Source organism: Giraffa tippelskirchi, chromosome 12 (genome assembly GCF_054371585.1).
Source record: "Giraffa tippelskirchi isolate mGirTip1 chromosome 12, T2T-mGirTip1v1.2.pri, whole genome shotgun sequence".
In the NCBI taxonomy this organism is placed as follows: Eukaryota; Metazoa; Chordata; class Mammalia; order Artiodactyla; family Giraffidae; genus Giraffa; species Giraffa tippelskirchi.
Genome location: NC_137286.1, coordinates 123,125,250 through 123,144,055, shown reverse-complemented (window position 1 = coordinate 123,144,055; position 18,806 = coordinate 123,125,250). Strand labels below are relative to the sequence as shown.

General features: G+C 35.6%; 1 long non-coding RNA gene across 1 annotated transcript in view; it reads left to right on the top strand.

The window, feature by feature from the left end:
• The window catches only part of LOC145529438 (uncharacterized), a 975,418-nt gene extending 964,936 nt beyond the window's left edge, over window positions 1-10,482 (top strand). The window contains exons 7-8 of the long non-coding RNA XR_014071229.1: window positions 7,007-7,104; window positions 9,017-10,482. This is a non-coding gene — a long non-coding RNA (uncharacterized LOC145529438). The remainder of the gene's footprint in view (window positions 1-7,006; window positions 7,105-9,016) is intronic.
• Window positions 10,483-18,806: the final 8,324 nt, after the last annotated feature.

Sequence of the window (18,806 nt, the reverse complement as noted above, 5' to 3'; positions counted from 1 at the left end):
TTTCATCATGATGAGTTCATTCAGAATTTAGTTAACAATTTTATTCTTTTAGTTGCACTCAAAATTTTAAGTGCATCTTCTTTTGTATACACATGTATCTTTGCACCTATAAGATGATCTCTGTGGCCATTAATTACTAACTATGCATCAGTATCTACTCAGTGCTGTGTTGATCCAGGTTTCTTTTCAGAGTACTTTATCCCCTCAAACCACTTTAAAAAGTAAGGAATTTATGTATTTTTTTTTTATTGAAGTATAGTTGAAAAAATAAGGAATTTATTTTAGGGTTCAAGAAATAGACTCTAAGTTGAGTTTTTATGAATAACTGCCAACCTGATAAACAAGCTAGTGTCTTTCCTATCATTGAGAACCAGGCAGGGGATTGGGAAGTTACTCCTTCAGCTGCCAGGGGCAGAATCACAAGGCCACTGCCATAATCAGGAATCTCATAAAAGCTGAATATCTCCATGCCCACCTGTTATCACCTCCTCCACTCCATGCCACACTTTTTTGTCACTAGCTTAGCTCTATGGATGTGAGAGTTGGTCCTTAAAGAAGGCTTAGTGCCGAAGAATTGATGCTTTTGAATTGTGATGCTAGAGAAGACTCTTGAGACTGCACAGAGAGACAGCGAGAAGATCAAACTAGTTAATCCTAAAGGAAATAAACCCTGAGTATTCACTGGAAGAATTGATATTGAAGCTGAAGCTCCAGTACTTTGGCCACCTGACCTCTACCTCACTACTGTTTTCCAAATATTGAGCAATTGCATCTAGGTTAACCAAGTATACATCATATTCAGAATTTCAGAGGTAACTGAGATGTAGTTTTAATTTTGCAGACTTTGCAAGGCAACACACATTAGTAGAAAGTAGATAGATGTCTCCTGTATCAAGTGCAGGAATTAAGTATTTTGTCTTATATTTACATAAGAACACTATGAATCAAATTATTCCATTATGTCCATAAGGGAACTAAAGCTCAAGAAATTTAAATAGTTTACATACAGTCAAAACTTTATGATTTCCACTATACTTTCTAATTTTACTTCCAATGACTTCCTTTTTTAAAATGTTGTATCTTTTGTTTATTCATCTTAAACAGAGAGCTCTTGATAGATTCTGAACATTAACTAAGGTTTTTCCTTATTCAAACTTACTAAAAAAGTTATAATAATTAGAGCCCAATTTTCCATCTTTTTATTAATAAATCTTCCTTTTTAGTTGCTTTAAAAGAAAACAGTATATTCATTAAAATGTGTTCTGTTAGTGAATAAACTTTTTTCAGTTCTTTATTGTAAAGATAAATGAAATATTCTATATTTATATGTATGAAATAATAAAAATTATTGGTTTTATTTTATTTGGAATCCCATTTCTCTATAAAATTAGGATTAAAATTGAGGAAACAATTTTAAGCCTTCTATGTAGTATCTGGAAAAAAAAAAAAGAAAAAACAAGCATCTTTATCAGGATAAAAATTAAAAGAAAATCTGTGAACTTGATTAAAGGGACACAAGAGAACAGGAAAGAACAGTTATGGCATTATGCTCATTTAAGATATTTAATTTTATCAAATACATTCTGGGAAATATCATATTTTATATTCTTTCCTTTAGATAAAAGTTAGCAAAGGAAAAATATTTTGTCTGCTTATGTAACATCATCCTTTATTCCCGAAATTTTCTTTAATAAGATGAGGGTGTTTGTTAAGGAGAAGATTCAGTAAGTCAGGTTGTCGGTATCATAACCTCCATTATCTTTCAAATGCTCTTGCTAAGTGGCTGGAGGAAAGACATCCAAATATGTTCATGGTATGTTAATTGTTTCTCCCTCTGAAGTAAAAAGTGTGAATTTTGATATGAAGATTCAGAAAATGGATTATTTTTTCATAATGTTATCATTTGTTTAACTTGAAACAATTTATCAAAATGTTGTTTCACCGTGTTGTGAGTTTCAGGTATACAATAAAATGACTTAGTTATACACATATATAAGTATGTATATATATATACACATATATGTATTATTTTTTCCATTCTCTTCTATTATAGGCTATTACAAGATATTGAGCATAGTTCTCTGTGCTATGTAATAGGTTCTTATTGTTTATCCATATAGCAGTTTGTATATTTTAATTCCAAACTACTAACTTATCCTTCTCCCCTTCTCCCCTTTGGTAGCTATAAGTTTGTTTTCTGTGTCTTTGAGTCTTTCTTAGATAAATTTAGTTGTGCCATATGTTAGGTTCCATATATGTGATATATGGTTATTTGTCCTTCTATTTCTGACTTACTTCACTTAATATGTTGATCTATAAACCCATCCATTTTGCTGCAAATTGCATTAATTCCATTTTTTATTGCTGAATAATATTCCATGGTATATATGTACTACATCTTCTTTATCCATTCATCTGTTGATGGGCATTTAGGTAGCTTCCACATCTTGGCTATTGTAAATAGTGCTTCTGTCAACATTGGAGACTGTTTTCTATAGTGGTTGTACCAATTTACATCCCTATCAACAGTGTGGAAGGATTCCTTTTTCTCCACACTGAAGAGAAATTGAAATAATTGAAATGAAGACATCTTTGAAAATTTAAGAGTAGAAGTAACACATTTTTTTTAACACTTTGAAGGCACCCACCAATAGATTTCTCTGGAAAGGAGTGGAATAGGTGGAGAAAGTTAGGAAATGATGTGGCAGAGCTAAAGAGGGGACAGATATCTCATAGGCTTTGTGAGTAATTACAAATATTTTGACATTTACTCTAAATAAGATGGTTAAGAGCAGGGAAGTGATATTGCTGAGTTACTCTTTAATATGACCTCTCTTATTTCTCTGTTGCAGTACATTAGAGAGACAGGCTGGAAGTAAGGGGACAAATTACGAGACTTAGTAATAATTCATAAAAGAGGAATAGTGGTTTGAAGCAAGGGGGTAGCAGTGAAGGTCATGAGTAATTATTAATCAGAATATGTTTTAGAGAAAAAGTCAACAGGTGAGTTTATGATATGAATTTTGAGTAAAGGAAGTGTTGAACGATCTCACAATTTGGGGACTACAAAAGAACATAAATAGAATAGCTAATAGTGAACCCTCTAGATTAGCTGCTTCTGCTAGTGGGTAAGAAGAACTATAAATTTCCATGTTGGCTTGTTAATTTTTACATGCTTCCAGGTGGTCATGAGACCATGACATGCAGGTGATTAGATGTATGACTCTGGAATTCAGTTAAAATTTTTAAGACAGAGATGCAAATATAGGAGTCATTAGTATACAGATCATATAATAAATAATAATGAAACATTTTGAGACTATCACTCCACATTTATAAACAGAAAACATCTATAAACATAGTAGAGAATTATGTAACAGTTATGAGTGTCTTCATCTGCATGATGTAGTAAACTTGCTACTGTGGCCAGAAACCAATTTATTTTTTCAAATAACAGGAAGTTCTCAGATAGAGCATTCCAGCAAAGATTTGGCTGCTTGAGAAAATCTCAAGGACCCAGACTCCTTCTTGCCTCACAAAAGTTATCTTTATCATGCCACATTTATCCTCATGGTTGTTAGATGTTCATTTCCATTCCAACCTAAAATATAATTGCAATCAAGAGAAGAAAATAGAGGTACCTGTCCAAATTCACGAAAGCACAACTTTTTCAGAAATATCAACCAAACTTCAACAAATCTTATTCACTAAGATGTGATTTGACCACCTGTAGCAATAAGAGAGCTAAAAGATATATTAGTTTAGCTGGAGTTCATATTTTGAGGAAATGGGGGGGAGGTGTCTTGAATGAATAATTAGCAATGTTGCTACAAACCACAGCAGTGAATTTCAATGGTGAAAGGAAGTCATAATCCCCTAGATGCAGGACTCAAAATCATCTGGAATAGTATTTATACTGTGTGCACATATACTCACTCACTGATATTGAGACAACATTCTAATGTCATTCTTCCTTTTTGAAATATATTCATTACTCAAATATATGGAGGCATCAGATATATGATGAACCATTCAACTAGATGATCTTGAAAATTCAGGATAATATAAATACAAAAATATACACTTATTAGATAATGAAGAACAGATAAATTGTGCTTTTTAGACAATGTTAGTGTAATAATGCCCAATAAGAACCTATTTCTACCAGCTGTTAAACACGTCTTTTGCTCCATCTCTGATGTTCTTGCCGGAAGAGCATTTTCATGTTTCATTTATGAGCTTTGTGATTATATGATGTATATGCCATACAGCTGCAGAAAGATTTCTCAACCTACTATTAAAAAAGGCAACAAAAGTTTCTTAGAGAAAACAAAAGTCAAAGCATCTATTCTTCTTCCAAATTGCATAGTCTTCATGAATTTGCTTCCTTACAGCACTCACACACATGTGCACAAGTGCACACACAAGCTGGAGGTCTCCTAAAATTCCCAAGAGTAGGAGTATCATAATCCTAAAGGGAGACAAGTCTTGTAGAAACGTGTACGGATGGATCAAAAGAGAGAATATTGTATTTTTTAAGTAGATTTTCTTCCAACTAATGATTCATCAAATGACTTTTTTTTTTAACAGTTTCAATTTTTTATGGAAGATTATTTGACTTAATTTCAATATACAATCATTAAGAAAAAAGAAATAATAGAAATAACAGGGTTATACAAATAACCTATTTCGTAAAAAGGAAATGAGGTTTAACTAGTGAAGGAAACAATGTTTAGAATGTTTGTATAGAACATTCTAAACATTATATAGAACTATGATATTCTACCTATAAATATAACAATGAAGAGGCTTCAGCTATTTTTATGTACTAAATATTTATTATGTGCCAGGCACTACAAATATAGCAGTAATCCTATTACAGTGTTGAAATAATTCAAGTACTAAGGTAATATCATATAATTTCTGTCCTTTATTGTGCCCATCTTTGCATGAAGTGTTCCCTTGGTATCTCTAATTTTCTTGAAGAAATCTCTAGTCTTTCACCACTTCATGGCAAATAGATGGGAAAACAATGGAAACAGTGAGAGACTTTATTTTGGGGAGCTCGAAAATCACTGCAGATGGTGACTGCAGCCGTGAAATTAAAAGACACTTGCTCCTTGGAAGAAAAGCTATGACCAACCTAGACAGCATATTAAAAAGCAGAGACATTACTTTGCCAACAAAGGTCCATCTAATCAAAACTATGGTTTTTGCAGTAGTCATAGATTGGGAGAAGGCAATGGCAACCCACTCCAGTACTCTTGCCTGGAGAATCCCATGGACAGAGGAGCCTAGTAGGCTACAGTCCGTGGGTCGCTAAGAGTCAGACACGACTGAGTGACTTCACTTTCACTTTTCACTTTCATGTATTGGAAAAGGAAATTGCAACCCACTCCAGTGTTCTTGCCTGGGGAATCCCAGGGACGGGGGAGCCTGGTGGGCTGCCATCTATGGGGTCACTCAGAGTCGGACACGACTGAAGCAACTTAGCGGCAGCAGCAGCAGCAACATGTATAGATGTAAGAGTTGGACTATAAAGAAAGCTGAGTGCCGCAGAACTGATGCTTTGGGACTGTGGTGTTGGAGGAGACTCTTGAGAGTCCCTTGGACTGCAAGGAGAGCCAACCAGTCCATCCTAAAGGAAATCAGTCCTGAATATTCATTGGAAGGACTGATGCTGAAGCTGCTCCAATACTTTGGCCACCTGATGCAAATAACTCACTCATTGGAAAAGACCCTGATGCTGGGAAAGATTGAAAGTGGGAGGAGAAGGGAACAACAGTGGATGAGATGGTTGGATGGTATCTCCAACTCGATGGACATGAGTTTGAGTAAGCTCCAGGAATTGGTGATGGACAGGGAGGCCTGGTGTACTGCAGTCTATGGGGTCACAAAGAGTCAGACATGACTGAGTGACTGAACTGAACTGAATTGAAGGTAATATCATACTTTTTAAAATGATTAGTGACAGGTTTTTGTTATCCCTAAAGACATATTCTTCATGCTAACAAATACTTTATATTATTTTTACTACACTTCATTTTGGGGGAAATATCATTTAGTATGCATTCTGTAATCCTAATGACATTTGTAGAGAAATTATAGTTAATAAAAATAATAGTTTATACTTTATGAACAGTATTCCATAGCAGCATTTGTGTAATTGCATTTCAACCTTCTGCCAACCCATTGAGGTAGACATTATTATTGTATCTATTTTATGAATTTGGAAACTAAGACTTAGAAATATGAAAATGCTATTTCTTGATAATGCAATAAATGATGCATCTTAGATTTAAAAAAAAAACACCCATTCTAAACACCTCACTTCTTAAACACCCCATTTCTGTTCCCACACCTAATTTTATGTTATATTTTTTTTCTCCAGAAACTAGTTTAATTCTATTACTGCAGACCATTAGTTCATTATGTTGGCATACTCTTTTAAAACATTGCTGAGTGCAATGCAAAACAATGTTCAAAATAAAACCTGCCCATGCTCAGAATTTATCTTCCAAGTAGAGGAAACAGATAAGTACAAAGGCAATTGTGATACATTTCTTTACATACGTGTAACTGTACAGGTACAGGTGCAGACATAAATGGCAACCCACTCCAGTCTTCTTGCCTGGAGAATCCCATGGACAGAGGAGCCTGGCAGGTTGCAAAGAGTTGGACACAACTGAAGCAACTTAGCATCCATGCACACACATAAAAGTTAGGGGCAAGAGAGTTATAAAGTGATGTTCATGATAATGATTGGTCAAATTTAAGAAATTTTTTATTTGTAGCAAAATTTAATTTTTTCCAAGAGCTTTCCTAACTTTTTCATGTAAGCTCCTACCAACCCAGTGAAGTAAATAAAATGTGTTTTCATGCTTTTTGTTGTTGTAACAAGTTGTTGACAAGTGTGAAAACTGAGAAGTTAACTGACTCCCCAGGTAACATATCAAGTAATTTGCTTGAGCCTTAAATATGTGTTTACTTCCTATTCGCCTCACAGATCACATCTTCTTCATAGTCATTTGTTCAAGAAATTCAGTGATCTCTCTTAATCCTGGACCTCAGAAGCAACAGAATATTAGATCCTACAATCGTAAGGTATTTCCTGATATAAAAAGCAGCCAGTCATAGCTCTCTACTGAATCAACTTTGCTGCTGACTATCTTCTTCTCAGAATATTTAAACCAGATACTTATTTCTTTCAAATCTGAATTCTCTCTCTTTTTTTTTTATCCCATTCACACATTTCTCCTCTTCCCACCCACCCCCTCCACCCTGGCAACTGCTAGTATGGTCTTTGTATCGATTAACTTAGTTTTCTTTGTTCTTTTTTTTTTTTTTTTAGTTTCTGCATTTGGAAGATCATGTGGTATTTGTCTTTCTCTGCATGACTTATTTGGGATTCCCTGATAGCTCAGTTGGTAAAGAATCCACCTGCAATGCAGGAGACCCTGGTTCAATTCCTGGATTGGGAAGATCCACTGGAGAAGGGATAGGCTACTCACTCCAGTATTCTTGGGCTTCCCTTGAGGCTCAGCTGGTTAAGAATTTGCCTGGAATGCAGGAGACTTGGATTTGATCCCTGGGTTGGAAAGATCCCCTTCATTGACTTATTTAATTTAGCATAATACCCTCGAGGTCCATCCATGTTGTCACAAATGGCAAGATTTCGTTAACTTTTATAACTGAATAATATTCCATTGGGACTTTCCTCGTGGCTCAAATGGTGAAGCGTCTGCCTACAATGCGGGAGACTGGGATTCAATCCCTGGGTTGGGAAGATCTCCTGGAGAAGGAAATGGCAACCCACTCCAATATTCTTGCCTGAAAAATCCCATGGACGGAGGAGCCTGGTGGGCTACAGTCCATGGGGTCACAAAGAGTTGGACATGACTGAACGACTACACACTCACAATATTCCATTGCATAAAGTTATGATGGTTCAACTTATGATTTTTTCAACTTTACAAGGGTGTGAAAGCGATGTACATTCAGTAGAAGCTGTTCTTCAAATTTTACTCTTTTCCTGGGCTAACCAAATGGGGTTTAAAACTGTTTTTGTAATGCTGGGCAGCATCAGCAAGCCCAGCTCCCAGTCAACCACGCAATCACAAAGATCAACAGTGAATACACTTAAAACATTCTATACCCGGACAGCCATTCTGCTTTTCACTTTCAGTACAATATTCGATAAGCTCCTCAGAATGCCTATTCAATCTACATTCAGTGCATTAACTCCTAGTCACAATCCTGTAAATGTCTTGCATATCCTGAAGTCTTTACTGTTCCAAATGTATTCCTATATCTGTGTTTTCCTATTATTGCTCAATTCATTATTGCCAGCTCAAGTCATACAACCTTCTTAAAGACATTCCTGACCCATGCTCCTTTTTCTTTAAATTTCTGCATCCCTCATATTTCCATGGCATTTATTTGGCACTCCTTTTATCATTTAACTTGAGCTTAACACATTATTTGCTGCATGCAGGGCTTTTTTCCCTGAAGAATAAATATGATAAGTCTTATTATTCTGTTTCAGGCAACAAAATTGATTCTAATGCTAGTTGTGGGATTCTAAAACTGCTACCACCACCCTTATTTTTGCCACCAACACCATCTCTGGTATATAGTTAAATTGAATTTCTTACATCATTTATGACAGTACTTGGCCCATGAGAAATATGTATTTGACAGATATACATATATATTTATGAGATATATGTAATTGATTGGGATTCAATTTCTCAATAAAAGAAGCAACATGTGTTTTCCAGTTGTCCCAATAAAGGAAATGAAAAGATTAAATGTATTTATAAGAAATCAAAATTATATCTGAGGAAACTGTTAGCTATCACACATTTATAAAGCATGCATTAAAAATATCTAAAGCTTGTTTTACCAATTTCAGATTCATGTGGAAAAAGCACACTAAGCTCATAAAACTGAAACTTCAGATACTAGCCCACATTCTCGGGTAAAGCAAGTGTCCTTTTCTCGTTTTTGTTTACAGCAAGCAATTCTAGACTAAACTCCATTAAGCAGAGAGATTCTGGCGATCTTTTGCTGTACACAAACAGGATGTTCACTGTAAACACAGTGAGGGAGGTAGGAAGTGGACATCACCGGAAACTATACAAAAATGGATGCTGGCCACTACATATTGTGATGAAGCAGATCGTTAGATCAACAAAAGTGAGAGACATTTTTAATACCTAGTGAGATAAGCTAAATTAAAAAAAAAAATGATACTACCTCACTTCTGATTTTGCAATATACAGATTGATTTTTCAACCAGAAGCAGAAGCTCATTTAGAAGTTCTACTTGAAGGGAAAAAAAAACTGTTTGCGTATATAATTGGTAAATGACCTACAGTGCTATCCACAGTCATTTTGGTTTTAACTTAATTCTCTACATTTATAAAACTTTCAGACTGTTCCCTATGCACTAGAAAAGGGGTTTTATATTCCATAGCTTTCTGTTATATCATCATTACACCTTTGTTGGAATAGAAAATGTATGTGTGTAAGTGTGTGATATGTGATCTTTTCAATATATGTTATAACAAACCCCTTAAATTATTTAACTTCAGTCTCCAGTGGGTTTTCCTCAAAAATATTTTCAAAAATCTATCCATTACCTATGTTTTAAGTATAAAAGACTACACTTTAGCATATCAGAAGCATATCAATTTATGGTTATAATTTACCCAACACATCTGGATTACTGGTTTCCTCTTTCAGGTTGATTAAAAGAAATTTGTTGACTGATTAAGGGCATCAAAGCTTTGTGCTGCTATAGGCTTATTTAAACCCTAGAAAAGAGCATCAGTCAGTTTCCCTTGACCTTGATAGATTTCTTATAGCTATGCTGGAGGACAGAGACCAAAGAGACGATTTTAAATATGTGTTTTGGAAAACTGGAGACTATCTACCACTGCAAGAATTACATTCCTGAGTTGGCTTTTAAAACCAAATTATAATTTCAGAAATCATATCAAATATAATCCCATAAATGACCTATTGGTTAAAAAGATCTTTCTTGGTCATTGTAAGACTTATTAAAGAAAAAGAAAAAATGGGAGGGAGGAAGGAAGAAAGGAAAGAAGAAAATGACCTTCTTTGATTTTTTTTCCATTGACTTGTGGCAAGAAAGAATCCATGATGGGTGTCGATTCCATAACAGCTTCAGTTAGTCCCGAAATGTCTGTAAATTTTCTGAGACTAAATGTGAGGAGAGAGGAGTGGAAATGAGGAGTGAGTTTCATTTCAATAAATCTATTTCTTCTGTTTCTAAAGGAGAATATTCAGCTTATATGCATATTATCAGACCCATTACATTCTGCTGACATTTCCTTAGGAACAACATCATTCTTATTGCAAATATATACCCAGGTGGTTGAATTCACCTATGCCTTGGATATGTTGTTGCTTTCATTTTTCCAAAGGAAAATAAATTTTCCTCATTAGTAATAATGTTTAAAGTTACTGCTCAGTATTTAAAATCCTCCTTCAGTTTGAATTCCTCATGAGAATCAGCTCCATCTTTAATGGATGGTGCTGTCTCCACCATTATACATCGCCCTCACTGTGCCTCAGGCTTAGATTTTGAAGGTGAAGACAGGCATTGGTTTGTAGAAGTTTTAGCTGACAGAATGGGGCAGAAAGGAATAATATTGTGGAATTCAGAGATATGTTAAGATAAAGCATGAATTATAAGGGATGATTAGAGAAGATATCCATGCCTTCATACTTGAAAGATACACACTCTTTAAAAAGCAATATGCTGTTCCTCAGTGTCTGTTAGAAAAAAAAAAAGGCAAAAGAAGCAGAATATACTTTATTATGAATTATATTTATATTAATAGAAGTCTTCTAGACAAGCACAGATGTGAATGAGCAACTCTACTTGATTTCCAATATGCTAACAACAAAAACTCAACACCCACAAAAGTACCAAATGAATACTAATTTTTGAAGTCAGCATTTACTTCTATTGGTAGTGAAGACAACTCCAAATTATTCATCATTGTTAAAGAAAATATCAAAATACTAAACTGCTTAATTTAAAAAAAACTAAGTGCCATTATTGCTATCAATACCAATTTATTCCAAAAATAACGCAAATGGAAATGTACTTCAGTGATCGAATATCCTTTTTTTTACTGTTTCTCTGATGAGAACACCCATTCCCAGACGATCCTGCAGGTTACCTGTAGGGTAACATGTATGACTTCTTTCCTACACACCTACAGTGCTCCAGCTTTTTCTGTTACCAAATACTGAGACGTGTCCAGGGGTTCCTTACTTCCCTCACTCCTGTGTTTTTCAAAACCCTCATATTACTGATCATGTAAATATTATTAAGAAAAAGAGAACAAACACAATGTAAAAAGAAAAAGAAATGAGAGAGTTTATAATTTAATATAATGTAAATATCAGAGCATCTCAATTATTCAAAGTGTGCTGCATTTTAAGTGCATATTATTTTTTAAAAATATCTACTTCTGATTCCAATAAGGGGCTTCCCTGTGTCTCAAATGAAAAAGAATCTGCCTGCAAATGCAGGAGATGTGGATTCAGTCCCTGGATTGGGAAGATCCCCTGGAGAAGGAAATGGCAACCCACTCCAGTATTCTTGCCTGGAGAATCCCATGGACAGAGGAGCCTGGTAGGCTGCAGTCCATGGGGTCACAAAAGAGTCAGACAGGACTTGAGACTAAACAATAACAACAAATATACAATAAACAGGAAGGAAATATTGGTAACCAGCAACAGAGAAAGAAATTTTGCACAATTTTCTACCCTCAGAACCTACCTAGGGAAAGAAAAATTTCATCTTCTTAGCATTTCAACTTAAGAAAATCAATGTCTATTTCAAATTTAAGAATCTAAAAAATTAGGAGTATTACAACCAAAGAAAACTTCAACTCTATAGTAGGTAACTAACTATATACGTTTTTTTAAAAAAGATTTAATTAAATCATAGTTTTAAGTATTACATTATATAAAGTAAGATAGGCCAATAAAACTGCAGGTTAAATTATTATGCAAAAATATCTCACAAAAATAACACATAATTTTGTTAATCATACCACAGTTAAACATTATTGCAACAATGCAAATAATAAAATATTTATTTACAAAATAGCTCTCAATTTCAGGAAATTAAATTTTTGTTTTTTCTTAAGCTTGGACAAATGCTATAGAGACATAAATTTTCCTATTAAAGAACCTAATTTTTGTAATTCCAAGGTAGTTTTGAAATGTTCTAAACATCACAGTATTTTTGTATGCCTCCTATGAAACACTGAAAGGCAACATTTATAAAATAAAACTATTTTCATCTTTTTTGCATTTATTTTCACAAAATTAAATTTGCTCTTGACATTTTATTCCTTTTAAATTAGCGTGTCTCAAGAAAGATTTATATTCATGAAGAATCATCTTCCAGAAATCAAATGAGTAGAAGGAAATTTTACCAAACTGAAAAATGTGATATTTTTTTTAAGCAACTTACTCCTGCTTTATTATTGTACAGTTGGCAAATATAAATTGTAAATATTTAAGGATTACAGCAAGATAATTTTATATATATATATATACAGTGAAATTATTACAATTAAGCTAATTCACATATCCATCACCTCACATAGTTACCATCTGTGTGTGTGTGTGTGTGTGTGTGTGTGTGTGGTGAGATCACATCAGATCTACTGAAGTGTTAGCAAATTTCAGAATGCAATAAATGCAGTATTATTAACTATGATCACCATGCTATATATTAAATCCCTAGATTTTATTCATTTTATAGTATTTGTGTCCTTTCACTAAAATTTCCCTATTTCCCTCAGTCCCCAGCCCCTAGCAACCACCAGTCTACTCTTCACTTCAGAGTATGATGTTTTTAGATTCCCTGTATAGGTCCCATCACTTCATGGGAAATAGATGGGGAAACAGTGGAAACAGTGTCAGACTTTATTTTTTGGGGCTCCAGAATCTCTGCTGATGGTGACTGCAGCCATGAAATTAAAAGACGCTTACTCCTTAGAAGGAAGGTTATGGCCAACCTAGATAGCATATTTAAAAGCAGAGACATTACTTTGCCAACAAAAGTCCGTCTAGTCAAGGCTATGGTTTTTCCAGCGGTCATGTGTGGTTGTGAGAGTTGGACGGTGAAGAAAGCTGAGCGCGGAAGAATTGATGCTTTTGAACTGTGGTGTTGGAGAAGACTCTTGAGAGTCCCTTGGACTGCAAGGAGATCCAATCAATCCATCCTAAAAGAGATCAATCCTGGGTGTTCATTGGAAGGTCTGATGTTGAAGCTGAAACTCCAATACTTTGGCCACCTCATGCGAAGGGTTGACTCATTGGAAAAGACCCTAATGCTGGGTAGGATTGGGGGCGGGAGGAGAAAGGGACGACAGAGGATGAGATGGTTGGATGGCATCACCGACTCGATGAACATGGGTTTGGGTAGACTCCGGGAGTTGGTGATGGACAGAGAGGCCTGGCGTGCTACAATTCATGGGGTCGCAAAGAGTCGGACACGACTGAGTGACTGAACTGAACTGTATAGATGACATCATTAATATTTGCCCTTCCATATTCATCTTATTTTACTTAGTATAATGTTCTGTGGGTTCATCCATGTTGTTACAATGGCAGGATTTTCCTTTTTTAATGAATGAATAACATTCCACTGTGTATCTATGCCACATTTTCTTTATCCATCCATCTGCAGATAGACGTTTAGGTTATTTCCTTATCCTGGCTATTGGGAATAATACTGCAATAAACATTGGAGTGCAGATATCTCTTTGGGATACTTATTTCATTTCCCTTGGATATATGCCCAGAAGTGGGATTATCGGATGGTATAATAGTTATATTTTATATTTTTTTGAGGAAACTACATACTATTTTTCATTGTGGCTATACCAATTTTGGAGTAGGAAATGGCATCACATGCCAGTGTTCTTGCCTGGAAAATTTCATGGACAGAGGAACGTGGCAGATTACAGTCCATGTGTCGCAGAGTTGGGCACAACTGAGCGCACACACATACCAATTTACATTCCCAACAGCAGTATACAAGGGTGGCATTTACTCTACACCCTTACCAGTATGTGCTGATTTTCTTTTTGATAATAGCCACACTATATCTCCCTGTGTTCTTGATTTGCATTTCTGGAATGATTAGTGGTATGAAGGACAGTCTCATATACCTTTTGGCCATTTGTATTTCTTCTTTGGAAAAATGTCAAATCAGGTTCTTTGCTGATTTTTTTTTTATTGGATTATTTGGTTTTTTGCTCAGAGTTGCATGAAGTGCTTATGTATTTTGGATTTGAACACCTTAGCAGAGAGTTTGCAAATATTTTCTCATTCCACATGTTATCTTTTCATTGTATTCTTTCTTTTTATAGGCAGAACCTCTTTAATTTGATATAATGCCGCTTGTTTACAGTATTTTTTGCTTTTGTTGCTAATGCTTTTGGAGCCACATGCCCCCAAAAAATAATTACCAAGGCTAATGTCAAGGAGATTTCCCTATATTTTATTCTAGGAGATTTATACTTTCAGGTTTCACATTCAAGCCTTTTTTTGACATTAGTAGGTTTTATTATTGTTTAATTTTTATTTGAGTATAGTCAGTTTATAATGTTGTATTAGTTTTGGGTGTACAGGGAAGTAAATCAGTTATTCATACACATATATGCACTCTTTTTCAGATTCTTTTCCCATATCGGCCATTACAGAGTATTGCGTAGAATTCCCTGTGCTATTATATAGTAAGTCCTGATTAGTTATCTATTTTATATATAATAGTGTGTGTATGTCAATTCTAATCTCCCAATTTATCCCCTCTCCCCTTGCCCCTGGTTACCATAAGTTTGTTTTCTAAATCTATAATGCTGTTTCTTTTTGGTAGATAAGTTCATTTGTACCCTTTTTTAGATTCTACATATAAGTAATATCATGTTTGTCTCTCTCTGACTTACTTCACTTAGTATGAAGAGTATGCTGCTCTTCTTTATCCATTCCTCTGTTTCCATCAACATATAAAAGGTTGCTTCCATGTCCTGGCTATTGTAAATAGTGTTGCAGTGAACATTGGGATATATGTGTCTTTTTGAATTATGGTTTTCTCTGGGTATTTGCCCAGGAGTGGGATTGCTGGATCATATAGTAGCTCTGTTTTTAGTTTTTTAAGGAATCTCCATACTGTTCTCCATAGTGACTGTACCAATTTACATCCCCAGAATCTCCATACTGTTCTCCGTGGTGTCTGTAACAGTTTATATCCCCATCAACAGTGTAGGAGGGTTCACATTTAAGTTTTTTATTTTGAGTTGATTTTTATGTATGGTGTTAGATAAGGGTCTAATTTCATTATTTTGTATGTGGATATCCAAAACCAAATGGGGCTGTAGCCAAGTTCATAAGAGATGTGGCTATTTCCTGATCTGTATCCAGAACCAGTTTACCAGCCCTTCATCTGGGTGTGGGCTGACCTTAAATGATGTTCATTCTAAGCATCCTTGTCAAAGACAGTCAATCATATATGTGTGGATTTTTTCTGGACTCTATTCTATTCTATTTTCATACTACTTTGATTACTATACATTTGTAATATAGTACAAATTTAAAATAATTATTGATAGGTAAGTACTTCCCCTTGTCATTTTGTTAAACGTTTTCTGACTGCTTTGTAGCTCCTTTGACCCTTCATTCTCTTGCTACCTTCATCTGCAATTCGATGGGGTTTCAAGGTTTTCGCTTTAATTCCTTTATCTTTATCTTCTTTATATCTATCACAGATTTTCTTTTTGATTATCATGAGACTTACATAAGATATCCTACAACAGTATATTTTAAGCTGGAAACAACTTACCTTTGCACACAAAAACTCTGCCCGTTTACTTCTCTCCACCATGTTTTATGTTATTGGTGTTACTATTTACATCTCTTTACAATGTGTATCCAGGGGCTGGAGAGAGGCTGGAGCCAGGCCATGGAATGCTTCAGGGTGCATAGCTGAGACTGAGGTTGTTGAGCTGTTACCCAAGGCACAGGCAGGTGTGGCTCCTCCCAGGTCTTTTGGTGGATCGTGCAGGTAGCGGGACCAAAATCTAATGGGGCTATAGCAAAGTTCGTAAAGGTTGTGACTATTTGCTGCTCTGTAGCCAGAACCACAGTCCACAAGCCCGTCATCTGGGCAACGGCCGGCCTTAAATGATGCTCTTCTGTCTTGAGCTCCGCTGTGGTTTCACAACTCCCTACCTGGATCCCAAAGCTCTCACAAAGGCACTTTTGTTCATGGAAGACTGCCAAATTATTGTTGGAGTAGAGGAATATGAGCAGGGAACCTGCTGTCCTGCCATCTTACTGATGTCCTAGTCAAGCAATTTTTAAAAAGCATGCCTAAATAAAACAAAATAGAGCTTCATATTTTAGTACATGCAGATTTTTTTCTCTCAGTAAACTCAGTGAACTAATAGCAAAAGAAAGTGAATAGATTTAAGCTGAAATCCCCTCATTTTCTCTATATACCACCCAGTCATAAGCTACACCAAGTTTGGGGAAATTAGATTAAACATATTAACAACTGGATAAATCTTCTCCAAGTAATAGAGATGTAGTATTATAAGAAAATTACACTTCTTAACTTCTGTCCATAATCAACAAGCCTAGAGCCAAGGAAAAAGTTATGGTATTTATTTCACTGCTACTCATCTATGTCTTTTGGACAGTGATACACATATTCACATGTTTTACTTGTTTGTTTAACTAGATACTAAATAACATTTAAAAGCAAATAAAAAATAAATTGAGAAAAGATGTTTCAAATTATTGTGTAATTGAACACACAAGTTGCTGTTGTGATTTCTTAGTTAAAACTGTAAAATCAAACAAGTGCGGTGTGATCCTCTTTATTTTACCCTTTGTGAGAAACTGAGAGCCTTAACTCCAGTTGCACTAAGAAAACATTTTAAATGTTGTCACCATGCCAAAGCAGCAACCAGAGCAGTTCTGTCTATAGTCTCAGGCCAGGGAGCATTTTCCATTTCATAACTTGTTCCCCAGATGTATGATCATACCTCATATACACAGAAAACAGAACAATAAGCCCTTAAATATTCTCCAAGGCATTTTTTTCACAAGGGCAGGTTTACAAGACAGCGTGTCTGCTTAAAGAATTATTCTCTTGCTTTCTGTTTATTCTCAAATTAGCCATTTCCCATAAAATTAAAACACATGAAAATACCCCTCACATGGTCAGTTTATTTGGAAATCCTTTCTCTGTGTTTGGACACTAAGTTCTCACAAACTCAAACTTCAAGTGGGCTTTAATAATTTTTCTCTGTAAACATTTTTGCTGGTAGCAAATTTGCTAGAAGGCTTTCTGTCTGTTGCTGGAATAGTACAGCTGACTGTGTGTCCAAAATAATGAAAAATTTGCCACCCCATAACTCCTTTAGATAATGCTACAAAGTGAGTAACTTTATCACAGTCTCATGGAGAGATTATGGATTCATGGACAATGCAAACATCCTGGAGATCTAGTTAACATGTTTCTGAAAACAATACACATGAAAGAATCCAGATCTACATGGAATCTTCTTAGAGCAGTCTCCCTCCAGACTAGCAGAAACCATTCCTGCCAAGGAAGAAATATCTTCAAGATTCATAAAAATTTATTTTCTTTAAGAAAACTATTGTAACAATAAAATATCAAATCCAAGAAAATAGTATCTACCCTGGTGGCTTAGATGATAAAGAATCTGCCTGCAATGCTGGAAACCCATGTTTGATCCCTGGGTTGGGAGGGCCCCTGGAGAAGGGAATGGCTACCCACTCCAGTATTCTTGCCTGGAGAATCTCATGGACAGAGGAGCCCGGCAGGCTACAGTCCATGTGGCCACAAAGAGTCAGCTCCCTGACCCTGAGCTCCCAGCTCAGACAGGACTGAACAACTAACACTTTCACTTTATACTTTCAATGAGCTGTATCTTTTGGAAACTTTTGAATGCAATTAAGAATCAACCATGTTGCACAACTGCATAGTTGCCACTCATGTAACAAAGTGAATGCTGCTGCTAAGTCGCTTCAGTCGTGTCCAACTCTGTGCGACCCCATAGAAGACAGCCCATCAGGCTCCCCCGTCCCTGGGATTCTCCGGGCAAGAACACTGGAGTGGGTTGCCATTTCCTTCTTCAATGTATGAAAGGGAAAAGTGAAAGTGAAGTCACTCAGTCGTGTCCGACTCTTAACGACCCCATGGACTGCAGCCTATCAGGCTCCTCCATCCATGGGATTTTCCAGGCAAGAGTACTGGAGTGGGGTGCCATTGCCTTCTCCGAAGTGAATGCTACCTTCCTTGAATTGTACAATGTGTTGATACTAAAATAACTTCATTTTCAGGAAAAAATTGGAAAATAAATAGCAGTTTCTTCCCAACAATTGTGTACTGTAGATGGAAATGTTCTGAAATATATACACCATTCCAAGTTATGGTTGATATAGTTATATTTTAAAGTCCAAATGCCACATTTCAATGAAGCTAAGTATTTGAAGTTAGGAGTACAAATCTATGCAATTTGTTTCTAATAACTGAGTGATACAAAGAGAAGTGAGCTAGAGTACATTGGTGAATATTTGTGTTTGCCTAGATCCCTGCCCTTCATTAACAGTATCTAAAATATCTCTTGTGGATCCTTACTTCTTTCAGTCCATACGACCATGCTCCTGGATCCAAAGCTGGGCATAGTCATAGGTTTGCAGGCATCCTTTACCTG